We start from the raw sequence: 27,194 nt of genomic DNA, 5'->3' as shown, positions 1-27,194 counted from the left end.
AATTACCTAGGCACAAACTGCTGGAGTCATCCTCATTTATTGCCTATATCATCTTATCCCTGTATCTCATTAGACATCAAGTTTCAATATTTATTTTGCAGGATCTCATTTACACATCCTTTTACTAGATTCCCCACTTCAGCAAAGCATGGCAGAAAGACCTGGAGACAGGCTGAACGGCTATCAAATTCCTGTTCTACTACCTATCAGCTGTGTGTGACCTTAAAACCTTAAGTAAATTACCTAAATTCTCAGATCCTCGATTTCCCTTTCTGCAAACTGTAAATATCATTATCTATTTTGCAGGCACTGTTGTGATTAAAAAAAAAAAAGGATCAGGTCAGAGTCTGGCACATGAAATGCATTAGATGATTAACAAGTATTAGTTTCAGTTCAGTTCAGTTCAGTTCAGTCCAGTCGCTCAGTCGTGTCCGACTCTTCGCGACCCCATGAATCACAGCACGCTAGGCCTCCCTGTCCATCACCAACTTCCGGAGTTCACTCAGACTCGCGTTAGTTTAGGCTTCCTCAATCCCAATTTCCATTTCAAGGCCACTGTTTTGGAGCTTCATAATACAGATTAATCTATCTAACATGTCATTGTCAAATTATGTGGCTAAAACCTCATATTCACCAATCTACCACCATGTTCAGCGGCCAACAATGATTGAACGTGCCTTTGCATGAATCCCAAATGGCTTAGGCTGCCTTACCACACCCTATTTCCAGCCAAATATTCTGGTCTTGTCACCCACTCTTTCCCTATTCACTGTCTCTGGGTTAGATAAACTCTAAGTTGACCATATCTTACAGATCGTAGCTTCGGTCCTTACTTCCATGGTACTGTGATATCCTGAATGTTTATCTTCTAACTTATTTCCCCATCTAATTCCAATTAATTCTTCAATAACCAGCTCAGACCTCAGTGTCTGTGTAAGTCATTTGGCAGTTAGTGATAACTTTCTGCTCTTTTGCTCATGCCCTACGGCATGCAGAATCTTAAGTCCCTGGCCCAAGGGATCAAACCCTTGCTTCTAGCAGTGGAAGCATGGAGTGCTAACCACTGGATCACAATGGAACTCCTAATTGTGAGTTTCTGTGTGATATTTCTTCTTCTGTTTCCTGGAACTATTTTAAATGCATACACTACAGTGGAACTATTCATGGATATATTTTTTCATTTCTCAGTAAGATCATTTTTTAAAACCTAACAATTAATATTTATAAGCATTTACATATGCCAAGGCAACGAGCAAAGTACTGTGCATGGACTTCCTCATCGAACCTATACAGTATCTCTATGAGGGGAGAACTCTTATGATCCCTAGTCTGTGGATGAGGAAGAATGAAGAGTCTCAGTAACTGATGCCAAGTGGTCCTGTGAATAAGATGCGACACCATCTTGAATCTAGGCTTTCTCATTCCAGCTCTTGTGCTATATTGAATTGTGCTATGTTAACCCCTCTGCTATACTGAAACCAAGGAAGGAAGCACTTACAGCAACTATCCCTATTGCTTACCTGATAGACTCGCATTTCAGATAATATAAAACTTACTTTTTAGAACTGTGTGATGTAACTCATGTGTGTATGTGTGAATCTGTATAACAATATGCCACATTATTTTGCAGTTCTACTATAGTATCTTGGCATTTCCCAAGCGTTTCTTTTCCCAAAACTTTAAATGATTATGTTAACCTTAAAATAACTCTGTGAGGTAAGGAAAGAAAAAGAATTATCTTAACATCAACGCCTCCTTCCTCTGACTTGCTCATGTGCCTCTTTTAGAACCCAAGTCCTCAGGTCTGCCTGCCACCCCCAGGTGCCTGACTTTCCTCAGGGTCAAGGCCATTTAGTTTAGGCTTCGATAAGCAAAAGGCAAAGGCCTGAGTCTAGCAGGAAATACAATCAATAAAGTCCCAATCTCTGACTGTGTTATCAATTTTAAACAGATTATTTTAGAGCAGAGTATGGTTAATAGGATCGGGTAACTAGCACATTCTAAATGTATAGCCCTAACAATTAAAAGATATAAGCCTGTGAGTTGCTTTGCTGACATGAAATTCCTATGACTGGTGATGATGATGAACGTATTGAAAATAATGATAAAAGGAAAGGTGGAAAGAAGATGAGACAGGTCCCACCATGCATCTGTATAGACCAACGGTTCTTAACCTTTCTTGGTGCTTGCTCTTTTCAATTTAAGGGAATCATCATACACACAGAGTCAAACAAAGAAAAAGACTCATTTATTTTGGACAGTGGAAGTGTCATGGTCTAGCTAAGGATCCGTATTGAGAATAGTAGACACATGCCATACAGGTCACAAAGCATCAGCACTTTGCAACGACAGACAGCAGCAAATGGAGACTCAAACCCCTGCTTTCACTGTCCCCAAATCTCCAAACTGCTGACACCTGTTGAGGGCCTCCTATACTCATGGGCCCTATGTCTAGTTTGGGAACAGAAATACCAAGATGTTGTTCAGTCTCTAAGTCGTGTCTGACTCTTTGTGACCCCATGGACTGCAGCACACCAGGCTTCCCTATCCTTCACGATCTCCCAGAGTTTGCTCAAATTCATGTCCATTGTGTTGGTGATGCCATCCAACCATCTCATCCTTTGCCACCCCCTTCTCCTCCTGCTCTCAATCTTTCCCAGCATCAGGGTCTAATGCAATAAGTCAGTTCTTCACATCAGTGGCCAAAGTACTGGAGCTTCAGCTTCATCATCAGTCCCTCCAATGAATATTCAGGGTTGATTTCCTTTAGAATAGATTGATTTGATCTCCTTGCAGTTCAAGTGACTCTCAAGAGGTTTCTCTAGTACCACAATTCAAAAGCATCAATTTGGGGGTGCTCAGCCGTCTTTATGAGTAAAACCCAATTAGTACCCTAGAGAAGCCTAAAATCCATGCCAAGAATGTGAAGGCTGCACCTTCCTAAGCTTACCTAGCAATCAGTTTTGCAAACATCAGAACCAATCTTCCAGGAGCAAAAAAAGTAAAGAAAGTTTAAAGTCAACTGGGATCCTAAATGATTATAATGTAGAATCCACTCTAGTAAGTGTCAAGAAAGCAGTACCCACCCAGAGCTGTGGGAGTTTAGCAGGGCTGTGATTCCACGTGAGAGGAAGAGAGGAGGTGGGAAAGCTGGTCTCTAGGCAAAAATGTGGAGGGGAGGGCGTCGCAAATGGTGAGGGCAGCTTGGGCAAAGCATAACAAATGCGGGATTGTTACAGGTTGATTTGCGCTCCCACAAAAGATAACTCCACCACTGTAGAAGGTGACCTTATTCGGAAACAGTATCTTTGCAGATAATCAAGTTAAGATGAGATCATTCATACCGTCAATCAATTATACTTCAGTAGAAATGAAAGATGAAGTTTTTACTGAAGTAGGGTAGGCTCTAACTAATACATCTGTGTTCTTATAACAGGGGAAATTTGGACACACAGATGCACACATGCACACGCTCAGAATGCCATGTGAACATAAAGACAGTGACTCAGGTGGTGTGTCTACAAGGAATGCCCACGACACTCAGCAAAAAATGCAGAAGCTGGGAGAAACATACACAGCAGATCTTGTCCTAGTGGCTTTAGAGGGAGCGTGACCTGGGCAACAGCTTCATCTCCGGCTTCGGGCCTCCAGAACTGTGAGACTATAAATTTCTACTGTTCTAAGCCACCATGTTTGTCAGACTTTGTTAACCGCAGCCCTAGAAAACAGGGATTTTTTTTTTTTCCAGAAAAGCAGAGTATAATTTGGCTGGAGCACAAAGCAGGAGTAAGGGTGAGATAGGGACCCAGCTCAGCAGGGTGAAAAAACAGTGTTGGGCGCTATTTGTGGGTAATCTGATAAAAATGCGACCCCCCCCCAATCAAGGGACATCAGTGGGGCTACTGTGGAGAGAATTTAGCAACTGATGGACAGAGAGCTGAAGACAGACAGATAAGTGAAGAGTGAAGATGGACCAACAGGACTGGCAGAGGTGGCGACATGGGTAAGAGATTTAGATTAAATGACATATCAGTGAAGGACAACTACCTTTCTACTTAAAGTTAAAAATCAATTTATTTATTCATTTGTTTATTTTTTTGCCAGGTGGCATGTAGGACTTCAGTTCCCCAACCAAGGATTGAACCCATGCTCCCTGCAGTGGGAGTGTGGAGTCTTAACCCCTGACCACTGGGCAAGTCTCCAAAATCAGATTCTAAATGGTAAATTCTGTTTCCCACTTTCAAAACAATGCCACATAGGTTTGGGAGAACATAAGTTGTACAACCACAGGAGCTACACACCTGGGAAGACAGCCCCCAGGAGCTCAGGGAGCCCGCACTCAGGCAGACACACTTGGTCTGCACTTAGCAGCTCTAGGCAACAGCTATGGGGCACCTCCACCTTCAGGAACCTTGCCCCTGGTTAGGTCCCTAGGACCTTTGCTGAAGTAGCCAGGAGTAACAGAAAGGACTTCATGCCTTCAAAGCAGATCCAGAAGAGCTTTAGGGAGCCAACTAGTGTGGGAGATGAACTTCAAGGCAGATTGCAGTTGCTGTGAGGCTGGAAGAACAGAGAAGTTTTCGAAGAAGATGGGAAGGAAACGTTATTCCAAGCAGAATCAGTTGAGTGATGGTCTTAGTGGGGAGGTATAAGATACACCTGAGAAGGGCAAGGAGTTCCTACTGGGAAATAAATGGAGACTGTGTGTGTATGCTTAAGTCGCTTCAGGGGTGACCAACTTTGTAGCCCTATGGACTGTAGCCCACCAGGCTCCTCTGTCTATGGGATTTCCCAGGCAAGAATACTGGAGTAGGTTGCCATGCCTTCCTCCAGGGAATCTTCTCGAACCAGGGATCAAACCCACATCCTCTTACATCTCCTGCATTGGTAGGTGGGTTCTTTACCACTAGCACCACCTGGGAAGCCCAAATGGAGATTAACTTGGGCTAATGATGAAGGGAGTTCAGGAATTTGAGTGATAGATGAGTTCGGAAAAATGTGAGAGAGGGGACAACTGAAGAGGTAGGGCAGGGGCCTGCAAGCTTTTTCTAAGACCAGACAGTAAAGACTTCTGGCCTTCCAGGACACACAGTTTCTGTTGCAAGTACTCAGCTCTGCCATCGTCACAGGATAGCAGCCACGGACGGTATGTAATGAGTGAGTGTGGCTCTGCTCCCACAAACTTTATTTATGGGCACCAAAATTTGAATTGTATATCACTTTCACATGTTGGGAAAGATGATAGTTCTTTTGATATTTTCCAACCATTTAAAAATAAAGACATTCTTAGCTCCTGAGCTGTCAAAAAAAAATAGGTAGTGGTCTGAACCACACTCACACATTACAATAGGGCAGACCCATGGGTGAAAGGGTGACTGAAGCAGCTGGCCAATGGTCAGTCAGGGTTGGGGTCACCAGAGAAGAATCAAGGAGATGGACGCCAGAGAAGTGCAGAGATATCTTATGCAAATCAGATATTTTGCGACTCATTAAATGCAGGAGATAGGAGAGGAGGTGGGGGTCTGTGCAGCCCCAGGGTTCTTCAGTATGGTCGATGACGGCACCATTAGCAACACTGCAGAGCCCTTGAAAAGGAGAAGGCCTGAGAGAGCTGGTGATGCTTTCAGAACAAACCCGGAAGAGCATCCTGCGGTCCTTAAAGTATGGCCACACTTGGAATAGGAATTAGAAACCTTTTTAGGCTCTTGACTTTATTTCATCAGACCCGAAGCAAGACTCTTGCCCTTAAATGATGCCCTCAAGAAATGCACTACTGGGACTTCCCTGGTGGTCCAGTGGCTAAGACTCTGTGCTCCCAGTGCAGGGGGCCCAGGTTCAATCCCTGGTCAGGGAACAAGATCCTACATGCCACAACGATGGTTGACGCTCCCAAGTACCACATTTAAAGACCGAGGGCAGCCAAATAAAGAAACAAATATATATATATATATATAATTTTAAATGCCCTCCAGCACTCTGAGTAGGGCTTCCCTGGCGGCTCAGAGGTTAAAGCGTCTGCCTGCAATGTGGGAGACCTGGGTTTGATCCCTGGGTCGGGAAGATCCCCTGGAGAAGGAAATGGCAACCCACTCCAGTACTCTTACCTTGAGAATCCCATGGACAGAGGAGCCTGGTGGGCTACAGTCCACGGGGTCGCAAAGAGTTGGACACGACTAAGCGACTTAACTAACTAACTAACAGCACTCTGAGTAATTCTCAGTTTGGAGCCCTATAGTCTACTCCATTCAGAGTAGAGCCAATTCAGATAGGATAAGATTGGTGGAAGAACTGAGACTAACATTACATCAATTTATTTCAGAAACTCTGTGTGTGAATGAATTCTTTTGGGACTTCCCAGGGTCCCTCATGGAACTTTCCAGGTGGCGCTTGTGATAAAGAACCCCTACCTGCCACTGCAGGAGAAACAAGGGACGTGGATTCTATTCCTCATTCCGCAAGCACATCAGCTAGCTTAGGAGGCAGGAGATACGATTTCTAGACTCTAGACTCTCACTATAGTCAATGAATTCAATGCCTTAGGGGCTCTATTTCCTCTTCTAATGAGAATGAGACTATCTTGCGTGTTTAGAGGAGTACAGAGAAAGGTGTAATTGGTCGCATTGTTTAAATAGTAACATGGTAAAGGGAAAAAGCAAAGCTTAAATTTCAGCGCTCGTTCTGGCATCAACCATGTGTCGGTCACACGCAAGTGATGCCTCCCCCTGAGCTCAGGCTTCCCTCTGTATGCAGAGATAATTATACTTCCCTTGAAGGCCTGAGGGTTACAGATATGCATAGGAAATGTACAGGGTAGTGCCTGACCACAAGCAGCATGAATTAGATTCTAATTCCAAATGTGACCCATAGGCAGTGTCCAATGACACAACCATACATGCCCTAGGAATAGAGACAAGGGAGTGAAATGGCAAGTTATTGGCCTCGAATTCCATTATATTTAGTTGGCCAAAAAGTTCATTGGCGTTTTTCCATAAGATGTTATGGAAAAACATAACACTTTATGGAAAAAATATAACATTTTAATGAAAGATCCCAACCCAGGAGAATCTCCTAATACTATGAATCCTTTAAAACTCCCAGGAAATGATCCAAGCAATGAGTGTGAATACAGTTGTATTTTTATCCTTATGGGTGGCTCTTCTCAGCTTTATTATTCCACTAAATTGGCAGGCTCTGGAAGATTTTCCACAGGCAAATAAACATCCAGACAGACAGAGACTTGAGGGGTCCATGGTGTGTGTGTGTGTGTGTGTGTGTTTTGTATGAATGCATTTTGTCAGCTCATGTGTTCTCAGTTCCAAAACCACCACCCTTTCACATGGTCACAACAGACCATGTCACGCTGTATGTAACCACCAGGGATCCGAGTGGTAACGGATCCGCTTGTCAATGAAAGGGACGCCAGAGATGCAGGTTGAATCCCTAGGTTGGGAAGATCCCCTAGAGCAGAAAATGTCAACCCAGTCCAGTATTCTTGCCTGGAGAATCCCATGGACAGTGGAGCCTGGCGGGCTACAGTTCACAGGGTTGCAGAGTTCGACATGATTGAGCACGTACACACCCAGGGATCCCAGAACATTTAAATGCTGGCATCCATGCATTTGTACCCACTGTAAAGACCTTACTTCTCTCCAAGTATCAAACGTGATCAAGTCTGACCATCATTTTAACACCTAGTACTTTTGATTCACGATGGTGTGATCACTCATCTAGAGCCAGACATCTTGGAATGTGAAGTCAAGTGGGCCTTAGAAAGCATCACTACGAACAAAGCTAGTGGAGGTGACGGAATTCCAGTGGAGCTGTTTCAAATCCTGAAAGATGTGCTGTGAAAGTGCTGCACTCAATATGCCAGCACATTTGGAAAACTCACCAGTGGCCACAGGACTGGAAAAGGTCAGTTTTCATTCCAATCTCAAAGAAAGGCAATGCCAAAGAATGCTCAAACTACCACACAATTGCACTCATCTCACATGCTAGTAAAGTAATGCTCAAAATTCTCCAAGCCAGGCTTCAGCAATATGTGAACCATGAACTCCCTGATGTTCAAGCTGGTTTTAGAAAAGGCAGAGGAATCAGAGATCAAATTGCCAACATCTGCTGGATCATGGAAAAAGCAAGAGAGTTCCAGAAAAACATCTATTTCTGCTTTATTGGCTATGCCAAAGCCTTTGACTGTGTGGATCACAATAAACTGTGGAAAATTCTGAGAGAGATGGGAATACCAGACCACCTAACCTGCCTCTTGAGAAATCTGTATGCAGGCCAGGAAGCAACAGTTAAAACTGGACATGGAACAACAGACTGGTTCCCAATAGGAAAAGGAGTACATCAAGGCTGTATATTGTCATCCTGCTTATTTAACTTACATGGAGAGTACATCATGAGAAATGCTGGACTGGAACCAAGCTGGAACCAAGATTGCCGGGAGAAATATCAATAACCTCAGATATGCAGATGACACCACCCTTATGGCAGAAAGTGAAGAGGAACTAAAAAGCCTCTTGAGGAAAGTAAAAGAGGAGAGTGAAAAATTTGGCTTAAAGCTCAACATTCAGAAAATGAAGATCATGGCATCTGGTCCCATCACTTCATGGGAAATAGATGGGGAAACAGTGGAAACAGTGTCAGACTTTATTTTGGGGGGCTCTAAAATCACTGCAGATGGTAATTGCAGCCATGAAATTAAAAGACGCTTACTCCTTGGAAGAAAAGTTTTGACCAACCTAGATAGCATATTCAAAAGCAGAGACATTACTTTGCCAACTAAGGTCCGTCTAGTCAAGGCTATGGTTTTTCCAGTAGTCATGTATGGATGTAAGAGTTGGATTGTGAAGAAGGCTGAGCGCCGAAGAATTGATGCTTTTGAACTGTGGTGTTGGAGAAGACTCTTGAGAGTCCCTTGGACTGCAAGGAGATCCAACCAGTCCATTCTGAAGGAGATCAGCCCTGGAATTTCTTTGGAAAGAATGATGCTAAAGCTGAAACTCCAGTACTTTGGCCACCTCATGCGAACAGTTGACTCATTGGAAAAGATTTTGATGCTGGGAGGGATTGGGGGCAGGAGAAGAAGGGGACGACAGAGGATGAGATGGCTGGATGGCACCACTGACTCGATGGATGCGAGTCTGAGTGAACTCCGGGAGTTGTTGATGGACAGGGAGGCCTGGCATGCTACGATTCATGGGGTCACAAAGAGTCGGACATGACTGAGCGACTGAATTGAACTGAACTTTTGATGGATATGTGTTTTTTGATACCAAGAGCAAAGATACAAAGTCAGGGTACTTTTCCTATATAAGACACCTGGGATCATGCTTTCTCCAGAGATATGCCCTAAGCACTTAAATAAAACTTGTATCCCCTTTGGGACCCTTGTGGAGACCCCGACGTTCACGTCACCCATGCAATTTGTGCAAGTGCCATGGAATAAGAAGGACATAATCAGACGGCCTGACTCTGATGGAGAGCGAAGGTATGTAACCTCTGTAGGCTTCAGTTTTTCCATCTGTAAAATGGAAATAAAACTTTTATACCTTCTCTCTCACCAGGCCCTTATGAACTTTAAATAAGATAATGTTGGAGTCTTCCTTGAAGGAGTATAGGATTTCTTAGCCTCTGTCTTAGTGACATTTGGGGCCAAATAATTCTTGATGGTGGGCACTGTAGAATGCCCACATGTGTACTGTAGGATGTTTGGCATCTCTCTAGTCACTAGATGCCAGTAGAATCCTCCACCCCAATGGGACAACCAAAAATGTCTCCAGACATTCTCAAAGGTCCCACGGGTGGCAGAGTCAGCCCAGCTGGAAACCAGTTATGGTGCATTCTACACCAGTAGAGGGTTTCACCATACCCTGTACTTTAGGAACTGGAGAAATCAGGACCCTTAATGCCAACTAAAATTCTGTCTTCAGCCATAACATATTCTGATGCTCCCCAAAGCCTTGGACCATTAATAGGGCTGTGAATTCATGGCTGCCTGCTGTGATGCGTGTGCCATGGCTGAGGGCAAGGTGGGCAAGGACATCTATCTGCTGCCTGAGCTGTGGGGCAGTGGCCACCGCAGGAGCAGATAGGCAGTGCTGGTGTGTGCCATGGCCGTGGGGGCCAGGCCGGCAGACAACCCACATCGCGGTGTTAGGCGTGAGCTTTGTACAACTCTATGAGTTCATGTTCTGATGCATTTGTTTTAATCCATAAACTCACTGCTAACTGCCCTTTATTATGACCATATTAAGGAGCTTAATCACTTTTAATCAGAGTCTTTCGAAGATGACCAGAAGCAGAAACTAGAGAACGTTCCACAGCCATTACATCATCAAGAGCACTGCAGATTCCATCGGGGCAATCTCCTGCGCTGCAATCATGCTAATTAAAGGCCCCCAGAAGAGTTAAGATAAAAACGTCAAGTGAGATTTGTTCTGGATTTTGATGATTTATGGTCTCATATGATCAAGTTCCAATAAGCCTGGGAAGAAAAGCCTTAGTGGGGGGAGGGGGTGAGATGGGAAGGGCGCCACTGGCTGGGAAAGCTGACCTACAAGGCCCCAGATGAGATGTTCTGGGACAAAGAGGGAAATTCCATCAGCCCTCAGCAATGGAGTTCCCCAAAGGCTCCCATTTTCCAGGCAAGGCTGGGTCTCCCCAGGGTAAGACCAGGCTCCTATGGGTGCTTCTGAAAACGTCTCTCCTGCCACCCATCCAGTTTGTGAAGTGGGTTTCAGCATGAAGCCACTGACTAGCATCAAGGGATATTTTAACCAACATTCCTAAGAGGTGTGCCATGGGATCTATTTTCAGGTTGCTGGTGAGCATAACTCTGCATCCCACACTCTGCTCTTTATGTGGTGCTATGGGAGAAGCATCTGTTAAACCACATTTGAGAAAGCTATTCTTCCTCTGAACAGCAGCCTGTAACCTAAAATACTTACCTCTGTGCTTTGGCCACTGGGATGCCTGGAGCCAAATCCATAAGCTCCCTCTATCATCAGGCACTTAATAGTCTAATCTGGCCGCTAGTTTTATTTCCTTATACTTATTTCCCCTATTTCCAGAGATTATCATTCTCTTCATTGATCCCATTGCATTGCCCATGTATATTTTTGCAAACCATCTCTAACACTGTTTGCAATGAGACAGGATGTCACTGAATAAGTAATACATAGACACCGTCCCTTCTCCCATGCAAATTTCATTTCCCATGGATTGAACTATATAGACATGTGCCTGGGAAGGATACAGGGGTCTTATATAAAGCTGCTATGGGTACGAGCTTGATGAGTAGCTGAAGTGGGAGAGTTCCCCTCCAAGATTACATCTTTGACACTTTGGATTGGCTCATGGAACTCAGATGAGAAAGAGGCATTCAGATAGACAAAAAGAGACTTACCAAAGAATACAAATGACTCAGAGAGAGAGAGAGAGAGAGAGAGAGGCTTTTATATTGTATTATGATTCAATAGAACCAGACACTTCTACCATCCTTTGTGAGACCCTACTCAAAATTATTGAATGAAATGCTATTGTTTTTCCCTTTGGCTGTGCCAGCTCTTTGTTGTGGCACGCGGGATCCTTTTGTTGTGGTGTGTGAGCAGCATGTGGGATCTAGTTCTCTGACTAGGGATCAAACCCACGCCCCCTGAAATGAGAGCACAGAGTCTTAGTCACTGGACCACCAGGGAAGTCCCGAAATGCTGATATTTATCAGCTCCCTCATCCACAGACTTGGAGATTCTAAATCTGCAGAGCTCAAACTTCTTGATGTTATGATGGTCCTATTCAAGCCATGAGAATATAGGCTTTCTGCTGTTGCAGTTGGGCAACAGCGGAGCCCTGAGTGGAAGTCACAGGATTCAGGCATAGCTCAGGGCTAACAGTAGGGGGATACATACCAGTATGGTCATTGTTCAAATGCTGAAGTATGTCCACACCAGTTGGTATCTAGCCTCTGCTTTGAGTGACCAGATCCTCAATACCACTGAGCCAACCCCTGGACCCTCCTCTGAGAATCTCTGCAGTTCATCAACAGGGCCCCACACAAGGTGCATGTAGGCATCTGTTCAAACTGGGTAGTGTCCATATAGGTTTGGGTTTCTTTTAAATGATTTTTTTTTGAGATCTAATATACATAAAATTTGAGCTTCCGGGTGGCTCACTTGGTAAAGAATCCGCCTGCAATGCTCAACACTTGGGTTCAATCCCTCAGTTGGGAAGATCCCCTAGAGAAGAAAATGGCACCCCACTCCAATACTCTTGCCTGAGAAATCCCATGGGCAGAGGAGACTGGTGGGCAACAGTCCATGCGGTAGGATATCATTCCTTTCAAAGTAAAAATCTAAGAGCTAAGCTTTTTTTTTTTTTAGTTTTCTCCACTCTTCAAGCTATAAAGCATTCAGTATCATCCACGAGAACTATAAAACTTCAAAGGACAGACATAAGTTCAGTCAAGGATGGATAATGGAAGACCTTGTTCAAGACATTTCTACTAGCAACCTGACTCTGCCCTCAAGGAAATGGTGAATCTGTTGATAGTGTTTATATGCCCTGACCCTCATACCTGTTGGCTAAAGCTGCCAGGAATTACATGGAGGATGCGGGAATCCTGCCCCAATCAGTATCCCTATCTAAGATCCCCTGGAGAAAGAAATGGCAACCCACTCCAGTATTCTTGCCTGGGAAATCCTAGGCACAGAGGAGCCTGGTGGGCTACTGGTCCCCTGGGCAGGATACATGGGGTCGCCAAAGAGATGGATACAACTTAGTGACTGAACAACAAACCACCAAAGTAAGAACTGCTGGTTGAGCAGTCAATGGGATCTCTGCTTTAATCTTTAGATTTTTTTTTTAATTGTGGAGTAGCAAAGCAAAGCAATAGACAAATGGGTGGACAATTTCATTGTTAACCTCATACTGAAACGGAAACAAAATTGAAACCCAAGAAAAACCTGAGAGGCTACACAAAAATAACTTACTGGAAGCCCAGGGAAAACAAGATTCTTATGAATCAAAATCTCCAGGTTCTCAAAAACCAACGAAAAATGAAAACAAAGATGACTAAATCTCAGCCTATCACAAAAACTAGAACACAATTTAAAATACAAATAAATAGTAAACTGCTCAAGTAAAGAGAAGAGAGGGAGGAAGCCCAGGGAACTTGGTAAGTAAGCCCAAACCAGATATTAACTGAGTCCTCAACACGCAAATAACTTTTGCAAAACACTTCAAGGTCAGAGAGAAGTCTGCATCTACTGAGTGCATCCTGCCAGCATTTGGATCCTCAGCTCCACTCAATTACAGAGTCAACCTTAGGCCTAGGGTTGAGAAGGGGACAAAAAAGACAAGGTCAATGAATTACCTGACTAATGCTTTACTGAGACAATCAAATGCTAGCTGCTATCTTTTCATTTGAAGCAGACAGGTATGGAGCACAAGCAGAATGCTCTGGATCTAACTGACAACTATGTGGAGATAAGTTGGAAGGTCTAGAAGCAGCCACCTCTGAGCTTTGAAGCAACTCTAGGGACTTGTAGACCTATTGACGATATCATTCACATGATTAATGGAAACTGTAGGCCAGTGTGTTTCAGAGCATTCTTGGAGAAAACCTTAACTGGCCTGTTTGGAGGATTTACTATACACCAGGTGCTATTCTCAGCACCTGCCAGGTTTTAGTTCCTTTACAACACAGAACTCCAAGATCCAGGTACCATACTGGTCTAATGTCTGATGAGAAAACCAAGGTACAGAGAGAGGTTAAGTTACTTTCCCAATGTGACACGGCTCCTAGGAGGCAGAGCTGAGATTGCAACATAGGTGAGATTCCTCCAGCATCCACACACCTAAGTATAACAATACTCTGCTCCTCCAAGAAGCAAGAGGGCCATGTAACACATTTTCAACCAGGGAATCACTTATTGCTTGAGCCAATATAACATATGGGGGAATAAACACTTTCTTAAGGAAAAGTTAAACCTGATGAGAATCCTCAAGGGAGTAAACAGGCATAAGGGTGTGGAGAACCAACTGCTATGATAAATTTGGATTTTTTTTTTTTTTGGCACTAAGATTATCCACCCAATGGCTATTTTTAAAATGGAAATCTCCATGGTAATTGAGGAGATACGCTGTTATGGATGGGAAACTGGTCAGAGTCTCTTGGAAATCCTTCCTCGATCAAGAGGAGAATCTCTTGCATCAGGAATACCTAAGAAAAGGGAGACAGGATAATGAGCATCTTCACTAGTGTATCTAGCTTTCTTGGGGTACTTCCATTTGGTGTGCCCTTGACCTGACTCTGGGCTCTACCTTATCTGTCTTGTCCCTCAGCATTGGCACCATCATCCACCTGGTCTGATGCTCACACTTTATCCATCATAAGCTCCTTCACTCCTTACCTGCACTCTCCATCCTCAATGTATCTTCTGGTACCCTTGATCTCCAAGAAGGATTACACCAGATCAACTCTGATTTTTAAATGACCCTCAGCTCTTCCAGGTAATATAATGCTAAAACAAAAGGTGTAAAGTACAGGAAGATCTCAAGAGATTTTCTGAATGTGCCTTGGGCAACAGGAGGAATGTAGCCCAGAAAATGGGCAGATAAACTTAATATGGGCAAGAAAAGGGGAATGCTTCTCATTAATGGATAATCTAAACTACGCAGTCTAGATAAGAAACATAAGGCAGAGTCAAAAGTATTCCTTGAGGATATGGTTTCAATCTGTGCTACCTTGGCCAAAAATACCAACACAAAACAGTTATTAGAAGGATCACCACATGATTCCACAATCTTACTCCTGGGCATATATCCAGACAAAACTATAATTCAAAAAGATACATGCACCTTCTTTGTTCAGAGCAGAACTATTCACAGTAGTCAAGACATGGAAACAATGTACCTGTCAATGGACAGATGCGTGGATAAAGAAGATGTGATACATATATGCAATGGATTAGTACTCAGCCATAAAAAGGGAACGAAATAATGCTGTTTGCAGCAACATGGATGTAACTAGAGACGATCATACCAAGTGAAGTAAGCCAGAAAGACAAAAGCAAATGCATATGAGATCACTTATCTGTGGGATCTAAAATGTGACCCAACGAACCCATCTGTGAAACAGAAGGGGCTTCCCTGGTGGCTTAACCGGTAAAGAATCCACCTGCCAAGGCAAGAGATGTAAGGGATGCAAGTTCGATCCCTGGGTTGGGAAGATCCTCTGGACAAGGAAATGGCAACCCACTCCAGCATTCTTGCCTGGAAAATTCTATGGACAGAGGAGCCTGGCAGGCTACAGTCCATGGAGTTGCGAAGAGTCGGATACAACCAAGCACGCATGCATACTCATCCCCATATGAAACAGAAACAGGTCACAGTCATGAAGAACAGATTTGTGGTTGCGGAGGGGGAGGAGAATGGGAGAGGGTAGGATTGGGAGTTTGGGATCAGCAGGTACAAACTGGTATAAGATCAATAAACCATAAGATCCTAGTGTATAGCCCAGGGAAATATATTCCATACCCTGTGATAAACCATAATGGAAAAGAATATGAAAAAAAAATGTATACGTATAACTGATACACTTTCCTATACAGAAGTAATTAACATGATATTGTAATTCAACTATACATCAGTAAAAATAAATTTGAAAAAACCCAGCTATTACAAAGAGAACACATGGTCCTACCCTTGTGCACATTCAAGGAGCATTTCCAGCAAGAAAAATGTGTGTGCTGCTGCCTTCCACAGGACAAGAAAACATGCAGAAGAATTCAGAAGGTGTTTAGAGAGTATGAAAGGCCAAACTTAAAAGGCTCTATGTGACTCAGCCTTGAAATACAAACAATTGACCTGGTAGAAGCAGGAGACGGACCGACTCAAGTGACTGGTGGTCTTGTGCGTGTGCGTGCTCAGGCACCCAGTCGTGTCCCACTCTTTGCAAGGCTGCTTTGTCCATGGGATTTTCTGCACAAGAATACTGGAGTGGGTTGCCATTTCCTACTCAAGGAGATCTTCCCAACCCAGGGATTGAACCCATATTTCTGGCATCTCCCACATTGGCAGATGGATTCTCTACCACTGTGTTGCCTGGGAAGCCCAGGAGGTAGCAGGGTGGATGATAAAAACAAAATACTATTTTAATCATCCAAAAATATGTTTTTCTGTACCTTTTATAATTATTCTAGGCTTTTTTCTCCTTATCCCTTACTGTCTCCATAAAAGTGTATGCAAGGAATTTAAATGGCACAAGCATGAAATCTCTGCAGCTATTAATATCTTACACAGCTCAGGTGTCATTCATTGCAAAGCGCTTTTCAGATTAGTGATGGAAATGTGACGCGGCACATGCAGCTTCAGGTGGAGAAAAGGATGAACTGAAAAGCCCTGCCCAATGGCATCGGCGGATTCTGGGACTTAAAGAAATAGTGCACACCTCCTTGATGTGAAAAATGGGCCAGGACAGGGACATCCCTGGTGGGCCTGTGCTTAAGATTCCACACTTTCAATGCCGGGGGCATGGGTTCAATCCCTGGTTGAGGAACTAAGTTCCCACATGCCAAAAAATAAGTAAGCAAATCAATAGATGCAACTGAAAAAAAAAAAAAAGAAGAGTAATAGGTTCCCACTTTAAAAAATGGACCAGGAGAGCCAAGGCTCTAATATTAAAGATTTATGAGATGATGTCTATGAACATAGACACATGTACACTCGAAGAAAAACATAGAGACACACAGCTGGATTTCTGCACACACACACGCACACATGTGACTCACACATGCACAGCCCAATACAGACAGTCTCCAAACTGTGGATTCCAGGATACAGAATACTTGCCTTAGAGACATGACACTACGCCATGGGTAATTGTTACATTCCCTTCCTCTTGTGGGCCTTCCCAGGTGGTGCTAGTAGTAAAGAACCCACCTGCCAAGGCAGGAGACATAAGAGACTCAGGTTTGATCCCTGGGTCAGGAAGATCCCCTGGAGGAGGGCATGGCAACCCACTCCAGTACCCTTGCTTGGAGAATCCCATGGACAGAGGAGCCTGGTGGGCTACAGTCCATTGGGTTGCAAAGAGTCAGACACAGCTGAAGTGACTTAGCTTCCTCAGGCATGGAAAAGGGACAGAAACTCATCTCAGGAGAGACTTCTCAGCTGAGAAACACGTGTGAAACAGCCCAAAAGCACATGGAGCACTGAGGCCAGAGCCACCTGAGAAGCAATGGAAGGATGTGCGAAGGTTTGGTATGGAAAGAGGGAGACACAGAGCCTGGAAGGAGCCACGGGGAGTCCAGGGTGCTAGGACATGCCCTGTGAGATGTGGATCCTGAGCATGAGAGCTGGGGTTATATTCATCATGACTCTCTGACAGGGGTGTTATTACCCCCATTTTACAGCCAAGGCTTGAGAAGCTGCAGCAGGATTATTGGAGATACGCAACTGATAGCTGGCAGAGCAGCACTAAAACCCAGTGTCAAAGCCAGGGCTTGCTCTCAACACAGCATTGCTGGCTGAGTGTCTCCAGGCAGAGCAGTGAGGTCCAGGGAGTGGGTCCCCAGGAGGCTGATTCTTAGGCCAAGACAGTGAGGCCTTTCTCACAACTAGAATGCCCTACACATGGGCTGAACCACTGTGGAAAGAGGAGCTTTGGGTCACTTGAAGAAAGGTATTGAGATGGATGACCACCTGCAAGGGGTGAAGGAGATCCAAGATTAGAAAGATCACTCGAATATCCTTCAGTCCTAAGACATTCTTTATTGAGAAACAAGCAGAGACCTATATCAGGAAACTAATTTCTCCTGCCTCCAATGTGTCTCCAGATATGTGAAATTCTGCCATAAAAGATGTGCTCATTTGAATCAAGGCAAGGATGGAGCAGAGGAATCTAAAGACCTGTCTTTTAATTCTTCTTCTCTTCTATACCTACAAACCAGCTGTGTTTCTTGGGCAAGCCACCCAACGTCTCTATGCCTCAGTGATCCCATCTGTCAAATGGGTGGATGAGTGGGACACCTAAGGCTCCTTTTGCCCTAAGATGCTGCACTTCCACATCTCCATGGTTGTGGAGGCAAATGGTCCTTCACAACCAGAGCTCGGCAGCATCATCACCGGAGAGGATTTGCCCACAAATTATCTACTAGGCTGACTTGGCCACTTCTCTCTAGAGATGCTGAGAACCAAGGGAACCGAAAGATTTTTACACACTAGAAAGAAAGAGGTTCCCATTCAGAAGAGAGGTGTCCCCTGAAAGAAAAAAGCTGAAATTAATTTGGGTTGGGTCTCTCCAGGAGAGAAAATAGAGACAGAATGTCGAGACTAACTAAGAGGAAATATAATTCTAGAACCTGCAAGGGAAGAGAAGTGGTGCTGGGAGAAGTTCTGTGTGTAGAATGTTAGGAGGGACATTTTGGTGAAAAAGGAAGGTGGGACATCTGCTTCTGACGATGCCAAAGCCACCAAGTCACAGAATCTCTTAGGACAAAAGTCTTAACCACTCGAGGCTTCTGTTTCTTGTCTGTAAAGCAAAAAGATTGGATGCAATCAATAGCTGCCAAATTCGCTTGAGTATCTCTGAATCTCTAAGAAGCTGGCCAGCCCACACTCAGACTACCAACCAGAATCTTGGGATAGAATCCAGGACACAGTGGTTCCTAGAAGCTTCTGGATGATTTTAGTAGAGATACCTGAGAACATATATTTGGTACCCACAGAACTAGGTGACCTTTAAGAATTTCATATTCTAAATTCTCTGCCTCCAGGAAGTGAGTATGTTTTCCCATCCTCATCCCAGTCTCCTGGCACTTTGGCCATCTGATACAAATAGCCGACTCATCGGGAAAGACTCTGATGCTGGGAAAGATTGAGGGCAAGAGAAGCAGGTGACAGAGGATGAGATGGTTGGATGGCATCACCGACTCTATGGACAAGAGTTTGAGCAAGCTCCGGGAGATACTGAAGGACGGGGAAGCCTGGCGTGCTGCAGTTCATGGGGTCGCAAAGAGTTGGACCCGACTTAGCAACTGAACAACAACCACAACCCCAGTCTCCTGGCACTCAAGGTTCTCAGTGGCAGTAGAAGGACAACGAGGAGCCAGGGCTCTTCCCCCAACAATTCTTCATATGAAACAGATGCTCCAACCTTCTCGATCCACGCTCCATTATTCATAAAGTCATATCAATTACCGAAATATTATCTTGACCACGAGCGGGAAATGGAATAAATAAGATCCACCTCCATGAGGACTGTCTCCTTTTGCTCTCTGTGCTGGAAGATTCCCTTTCCATTAGCAGCAGCTCAGATATCCCCGACTTTGCAGACCAGTGCCCTTCTAGGGCCCAGGAAAGAAACAAAGTCAGGCTGAAGTGAAGGGCTCTCAACACTCAGTGCAAGAGAGACAGACTCCTGGTGCTCTTTTCTGTCTGCTTCACCGGGCCCTCTGCTCGAGAGAGAAAGGGGTCAGGCTAGTGGGAAGAGAGCTGTCATTGTCCATAAATTTTTGAGACTTTATAGCTAAGAGGATTGGGAGAAACCTCGGTGCCCATGGCATATTCAAGGAGTTTAATTCTTTCTCTGTGTCATTAAAAATATGAGGATAATTCGAGTGATGATGATGACGCTGATGATGGCAATATTAGCTAACATTCAATTTATGGAGCTATGACTGTGTGCCAAGCTCTTTGCAGACATGTCTTTTAAACCCTTAGTTTAAAAATTATTATAAATGAACACACAGTTTAGACTCAGTAATTTCGATCATAATCACATCTCCAGTGGAAACATGTGTGTGCGCGTGTGTGTGTGTGTACGTATGTGTGTGTACGTGTGTGTGTGTGTACGTGTGTGTGTGCATTTGCCCAGTCACGCAGTCGTATCTGACTCTTTGCAACCCCATGGACTATAGCCCACCAGGCTCCTCTGTCCATGGGATTTTCCAGCAAGAATACTAGAATGGGTTGCCATTTCCTTCTCGAGGGGATCTTCCTCACTCAGGGATCAAACCCATGTCTCCTGGTCTCTTGCACTGGCAGGAAAATTCTTTCCCACTGAACCACCTGGGACTCCCATGGACATATGTATATACATTCACCAAAACTTATGCTTTAGCATTTTAATATCTACATTCAGCATTATTTTGGAGAGAAAAAAAAAAAAAGTCAACCCACAGTACAATGTATAAATGAACTGTGATATAGTCACATGATAGAATACAACAGAGCAGTGAGAATAAACTAACTCCAATAATAGATATTGTGTGATTCCACTTATATAAAGTTTCAAAGCAAGCAAAACTAATGTACAGTGTGATAGAAGGCAGAAAATTGTTTACCTTTGGGAGGAGTAGGTGCTGATTAGAAGGAGCATAAGACAGTTCCTGGGGTGCTGGTTACTTGGGTCTAACCAGCATTCATGTAGCTGTACATCTATAATTTGTCTGCTGGATTTATACTGGGTTGGCCAAAAGGTTCATTTGGGGCTTTCCATAAGATCTTACCAAAAAAAATACAAACAAACTTCTTTGGCCTAACCAATATCTCAATAAATAGTGGTAGTGGTTGTCAGGAAGTCATGTCCGTGTCTTATGACCCCACTGACTGCAGCCCATCAGGTGCCTTTGCCCATGGGGTTTCACAGACAAGAATATTGGAGTGGGTCTCCAGGGGATCTTCCTGAGCCAGGGATCAAACCCAAGGACCCACATCTCCTGCATTGCAGGCCAATTCCTTACCAATAAGCCACCAAGGAAGCCCATATCTCAATAAACCACTTATATTAAAAACATGAAGAGGGTCACAAACTAAAATGATCACAAAGGTCAGGTGAGCAATGTAAATGAGTGGGAGGAGTCAGGTATAAGCCCACAGGGAGTGAAGGGGACTCTGGCAAAAGGGACAAAGTAATGCCCTTTTTAGAAAAGGCTGCTATCTCTAGGCTCTAGCTAATAGTTGCCACATAAGAATGCAAGCCACTGTTGCCTTTCATATTTCATGAGAAATTGTAAGCATGGAATGATAATATGCACTTTCCCAAGTTTTAGCTATTAGCCACCAGTGCAAAAACATCACATGCTCTGCAGAGGTCAAAAAACACACCTTTGTGGGTGGCATGTGGCCGTGAGGCTGCTGGTTTACACATTTGCAAGGTCCTATTTTCAAATGAGAAGCTGAATGACTCAAGCATTCACAGTTTGTAGGTGCTGGAGCTGAGGTTGGAGTAAGTCCAGATTCTTCTACTAGAACAGGTAACCACTACTGTTATAATAGGCAACTCTGCACCTATTCTCAGAGCCTCCTTGGATCCAGTCAGGAAAGAACACACCACAGAATTTTGTCCTTCCTAAGGATACTGTGGACTCCTTTGTCCCTTGGGTCACCAAACTGATCCAAGCCAAAGCAGCTGGTATAGAAAAGAAGAAACGCTCTTTCGAATGATGAGTCATGGGAGTTGCCCTCAAATTGCCTTCAAATCTAGAGGGAAAGTCTTTGTGGTCAGCTGGTCCATTCCTCGCCATCACATCACTGCTCTCTAGTTTGTATCCCTGCTACCTAGGATCATTTTGTATAGCAAAAAGAAAAAAAATGAACTCAAATATCAACCAACAGCAGAACGTATAAATGAACTGTGTGGTACAGTCACACAATGGAAACATACTTCATCCTTTACTCCACCGCTCTGGAACCTAGCTCTTGCACAAATCTGGTGGCCTGGCCTCTGCCTACCGCTTCTACCTCTGACACCACCCTTCTTGTGCAAACTGTTTCCAATTTTGGATGCAACAGCCCTTTCCAACAGCTGCAATTCCATCTCCCTCTCCTTTCCTTTTCTCTCCCTAAAATACGACCCCAAGCCCACAGCTCTGTGCTTTATCTATCCTTTCTCATTCAGCATTGCTTCATTCTCAAGGCTCCATCCACCACCCTGATCTCTTATTATGATTTAAGATATGAATATCTTAGAGGCTTCCCACATGGCACAGTGGTGAAGAATCCTCCTGCTGACACAGGAGATGTGGGTTCGATCCCTGGGTCAGGAAGATCCCCTGAGAAGGAAATGGCAACTCACTCCACTATTCTTGCCTGGAAAACTCCATGGACAGAGAAGTTTGGCAGACTACAGTCCATTCGGTCATAAAGAGTGGGACACAACTAAGCACCCACACCAGTCTGTTTGTATCTTGGGGAAAGGATAAATTTTATATAAAAGAAATTGGTAGCTCTTTCTCCAAGATTTTTACTATTTTTTTTCCTCTGCAGTAAAAGGAAAGGTAAAGAAGAATTAAACTATGCTTTTATATTTAAACAATGAATAATATTTGAAGATATTAATATATTGCTAACAGATTTTACTCCTTAAAGCAATTTAATAAACACATTGAATAAGCAGAGTTTTAGTGTAAAAGACACACATTCTAATTTTGTCCACTAAGGTCCAATAACAGAACTTGCAAATGTAAGAGCAAAAAAAGAGCAAAATGTATGTTCAGCCATTCTAGGGTTTATACGCATCCACTTATCCACCCCCCATGCCCCCACGCAGACATACAAAACATAAATGTATCGTCACACTAGAAAGAAGCTAGGCTGGTTAACAGGTCTGGTTGTGTCATTCACTGACACCATTCAGGGTGTTTCTGAATCACTCACGTGATACATACTGTAGGTTAATAGTAGTTACTTGGACTTGGCTTGAGAATTTTTAATTCAGAGTTCATGCCATCACACATACTGCCACCCTTATACTCCCAAGAAAGGGAGAAAAAAATTCTTTTTCTTTTTTTGCAATAGTTTGTTGGGGCATCTTTCTGTCCCCAGGTATTAGCTTCAAAAGGTTTGAAATAAACAAGCAGGGCCCTCAGACCATTACATCTTGGCTTCTGCAATGTACCTTTCACTCCACTTATCCAGAACTGCTGACTCTTCCCAGAACACGTCTCTATACCTTTGCACGTGCTGTTCCTTCTGCCTGGGGCCTCTCAACTCTTGCTGCCTATAACCCCTGCTCACCAGCAAGCATTTACCGACAGAAAACTCAGCCTGTGGCTTGCTTTTAAATTGGGGTTGACACACATACGCTATTATACTATGTATAAAGTGAAAGTGAAAGTGAAGTTGCTCAGTCGTGTCCGACTCTTTGCGACCCCATGGACTATAGCCTACCAGGCTTCTCTGTCCATGGGATTTTCCAGGCAAGAATACTGGAGTGGGTTGCCATTTCCTTCTCCAGGGGATCTTCCCGGCCCAGGGATCAAACCCGGGTCTCCTGCATTGCGGGCAGACGCTTTGCCCTTTGAGCTACCAGGGAAGCCCATACTATGTATAAGGTAGATACTAATAAGAACCTACTGTATAGTGCAGGGAACTCAACTGAATGCACTGTGATGACCTACATGGGAGGGAAGTCCAAAAGGGAGGGATATACGTGTATTTATATGAATGGCTGAGTCATTTTGCTCTACTAACAAAATGTAGAAACTAACACTATATTGTAAAGCTATGCTTCAATAAAAATTAATTTAAAAAATAAATACAATGACCAAAGTAAGAAAAGAACATATTTAGTTGTATTGTTCTATATAATGAAGAAATAAAATTGCCCTAAAATACTTAATAATTATTTATGCATAATCCTGAATCTTGGGCTTTTCCCTTCCATTTTTAAAAATATCTATTTGGCAGAGCCAGGTCTTAGTTGCAGCACTTGGCCTCTCTAGTTATAGCATGTAAGACTCAGTAGTTGGTGCCCAGGCTTAGTTGCTCCATGGCATTGGGATCTTAGTTCCCAGACCAGGGATCGAACCTATGTCCCCTAAATTGCAGGCAAATTCTTAACGACTGGAGTACCAGGGAAATCCCTCTCTTTCACTTTTAAAGTTAAATATTTTAAGTAAGTTCTTTTAAAATCAAAATGGAGAGGGATTTGAGAAAATTTAGCTGGGGACTCATTAGAACGTGGTTCTACTGTTAATTCAATGAAGGACTCACAAAATGAATATATTTCCATATTTAACAGAAAGAGGTTAGATATACCTAAATTCAATATGTCAAGAGGGCATTCGTTGTATTGGCATACTTTTCGAACCTTTGGAAATGATAATTAAATTCTCACTAATCTGATATTTCCTAGCAAAATTGCCTCCTCTACCAGCGGAGATGAAGAAATGAAGTTCTAGGACTGGGTCATGGTTCATGGTTAACTCAGAGGAGAAGCCAGGACCAGAGATACCCAGGCCCTGGCCATGGACCTGTGAGCCGGTCACTGAACAATGTCAGTGTGAACACTGGTTTGGACACAGAGAGACATTGCCCTCCAACATTTCTCTACCAAGAAGAAAGTGTGATTTGCCAATGATGTCAAGCCAAATCTGCATGACCAAATACTCCCAGAATGATCTGGTAGGTCAGAAGTATTCTAATGGCATCTCAAATTCCTTTATAAAAGTTTTTAATTGGAGGATAATTGCTTTACAATGTTGTGTTGGTTTCTGCCGTACAACAAGGTGAATGAGTCATCAGTACACATGTGTCCCCTCCCTCTTGAGCCTCCCTCCCACCCCCACCCCATCCCTCCCCTCTAGGTTGGCATATATACACTACCATGTGTAAAATAGATAGCTAGTGGGAAGTTGCTGTATAACACCGTGAGCTCAGTGCTCTGTGTCAAATTCCTTCTTTAATGTAACTAAGGCAGACTCTGATCATGTATCAATAACCTACTAGCTAGAATTTAGTGATTGCTCTCTAAATGCAGGCAACTGTTTCAAGCCCCTTGCATCCATCGTTTAATACACAGAAAGACCCTATGAGGCAGGTCCTCCCATTAATCCAATAGAGACTTAGATGACACAGCAACAAATCCAAGCTCTAATGTCCATCCACATCTACACATGGGAAGGCCTGGAGGACCATGGAGGAGAAACACCCACTGTTCTTTGAGGAATTCCATGTTCAGGTGTCTGACTCTTATCCTGCCATCACTACGTGAACCACAGCCCACAAGCTAATGGATGCCTGGGTGGACTGGGACAATCCAATGCAGCCATTTTGACAAGGCTGCCAGGACATGCGGAGAAGGTGATGGCACCCCACTCCAGTATTCTTGCCTGGAAAATCCCATGGACGGAGGAGCCTGGTGGGCTGCAGTCCCCATGGAATCGCAAAGAGTCGGACACGACTGAGCGACTTCACTTTCATTTCTCACTTTCATGCCTTGGAGAAGGAAATGGCAACCCACTCCAGTGTTCTTGCCTGGAAAATCCCAGGGACGGGGGAGCCTGGTGGGCTGCCGTCTATGGGGTCGCACAGGGTTGGACATGACTGAAGCGACTTAGCAGCAGCAGCAGCAGCCAGGACATGGGGGTTTTGATATAAAGGAAGCATTTTGACACCATTTAAAATATGGTTGGATGGCACCACCGACTCAACAGACATGAGTTTGAGCAAATTCAGGGAGATGGTGAAGGACAGGGAAGCCTGGCATGCTGCAGTCCATGGGGTTGCAAAGAGTCAGATGACTGAGCAATTAAACAACAAAACAGTGATATGAACCTTCACACTTGCATTCTTATTACTTCCAAATAACATGCCGGATCCCTCCCCACATCTTGTTTACTCCATTTCTTACTGTCATGACATTCTGATGCCCAAGCTTTGACAAAGTCCCCCATTCGGAGTGGCCTGGAAGAGCACAGACGTCTCAAATGGTGTGAAGATAACACATGAGAGTCTTTTGTGTATATTGCTGTTAGCCAGAAGGATTTTTACATATTCACCTCAAAACAACCACAGCAGGACTTCCCTGATGGTCCAGCCGTTAAGAATCTACCAGTGCAGGGGACACAGGTTCAATCCCCAGTCAGGGAAGACCCACATGCTGCAGGGCAACTAAGCCTGTGGGCCTCAGCTACCGAGCTTATGGTCCCTAGAGCCTGTGCTCCACAGCAAGAGAAGACACCGCAGTGAGAAGCCCAAGTGCCACAGCCAGAGAACATGCAGCAACGAAGACCCAGTGAAGCCATACACAAATAAACAATATGAAAACACTTACAGAAAAACCATCAACCACAGCAAAGTGACCTATTTGTTTGCTTATTAGTGTTCTCAGCACCCAGTACAATACCTAGAACTTAGGAGATGCTCAATAAATGTCTACTGAATGAATAAAAATTTTTAAAATACTCCCAATAGTTGTATCAAACCCTACCTCAACTTCTTCAAGTATTTTAGCTGAAAGAGGGGGGAAAAAAAAGCACCATGAATATCTTACCTAGCACTTCACATACTTTGCTGTGGATCAGAATCGCTTTGAAAATTTATTAAAACACAAATTGTTGAGCTCTGCCCCCAGAGTTTCTGATTCAATGGGTCTGGGGGAATAGATTTCAAGAATTTGCATGTCTAACAAGTTTTCAAGGTGATGCTGCTGCTGCTGGTATGGGGACCACCACTGAGAACTATTATCCTATAGGAATGATGGTTTTCTGAAATTCCACTGTCAACTCTATAGTGACAGGATAATTAAAAGTCACAAACACCATCTTTCTTTGGGTCAGAGTTTAACCAGGCAATTGAGATATGCAATGGAAGCATGGTGCTTGCCTAGCACAGGCTCAGTACAGTGGGCCATCAGCCAGTGTTTGTCAATGGAATACCTAAAGATACAAACGCATATGCTTGGTGAATGCTAAAACAACCAGTTTGCCAAAGAAAGAGTCAGGAAGTTTCCCAGTATGCTGTTTGTCAACTGCAAATCATGTGAAGCCAATTAGAAGTTGAGTAGAAACAAATTACCTGTTTTTTTTTTTTTTACTTTATTTTACTTTACAGTACTGTATTGGTTTTCATAAATTTTTATTAAATTCAATTGGACTATACAGACCATCAGGGGCTTCCCTTGTGGCCCAGATGGTAAAGCTTCTGCCTACAATGCGGGAGACCCAGGTTCGATCCCCGGGTCAGGAAGTTCCCCTGGAGAAGGAAATGGCAACCCACTCCAGTATTCTTGCCTGGAAAATCCCATGGACGAGGAGCCTGGTTGGCTACAGTCCATGGGGTCGCAGAGAGTCGGATACGACTGAGCAACTTCACTTCACATACAGACCATGGAATTCTCGAGGCCAGAATACTGGAATGGGTAGCTGTTCCCTTCTCCAGGGGATCTTCCCAACCCAGGGATCGAA

At 43.9% G+C, this 27,194-nt stretch overlaps 1 protein-coding gene and 1 non-coding gene across 4 annotated transcripts in view; one reads left to right on the top strand and one right to left on the bottom strand.

Annotated features, from left to right (window-relative positions):
• NTRK3 (neurotrophic receptor tyrosine kinase 3) overlaps nt 1-27,194 on the bottom strand; it is a 429,790-nt gene that overhangs the window by 127,987 nt on the left and 274,609 nt on the right. The gene's annotated exons all lie outside the window — the stretch shown is intronic.
• On the top strand, nt 5,782-5,854 carry TRNAG-CCC. The gene has a single exon. It is a non-coding gene; the product is annotated as a tRNA-Gly (tRNA).

Source organism: Oryx dammah, unplaced genomic scaffold (assembly GCF_014754425.2).
Source record: "Oryx dammah isolate SB20612 unplaced genomic scaffold, SCBI_Odam_1.1 HiC_scaffold_16, whole genome shotgun sequence".
Classification (NCBI taxonomy): Eukaryota; Metazoa; Chordata; class Mammalia; order Artiodactyla; family Bovidae; genus Oryx; species Oryx dammah.
This window is presented reverse-complemented; position numbering and strand designations above follow the sequence as displayed.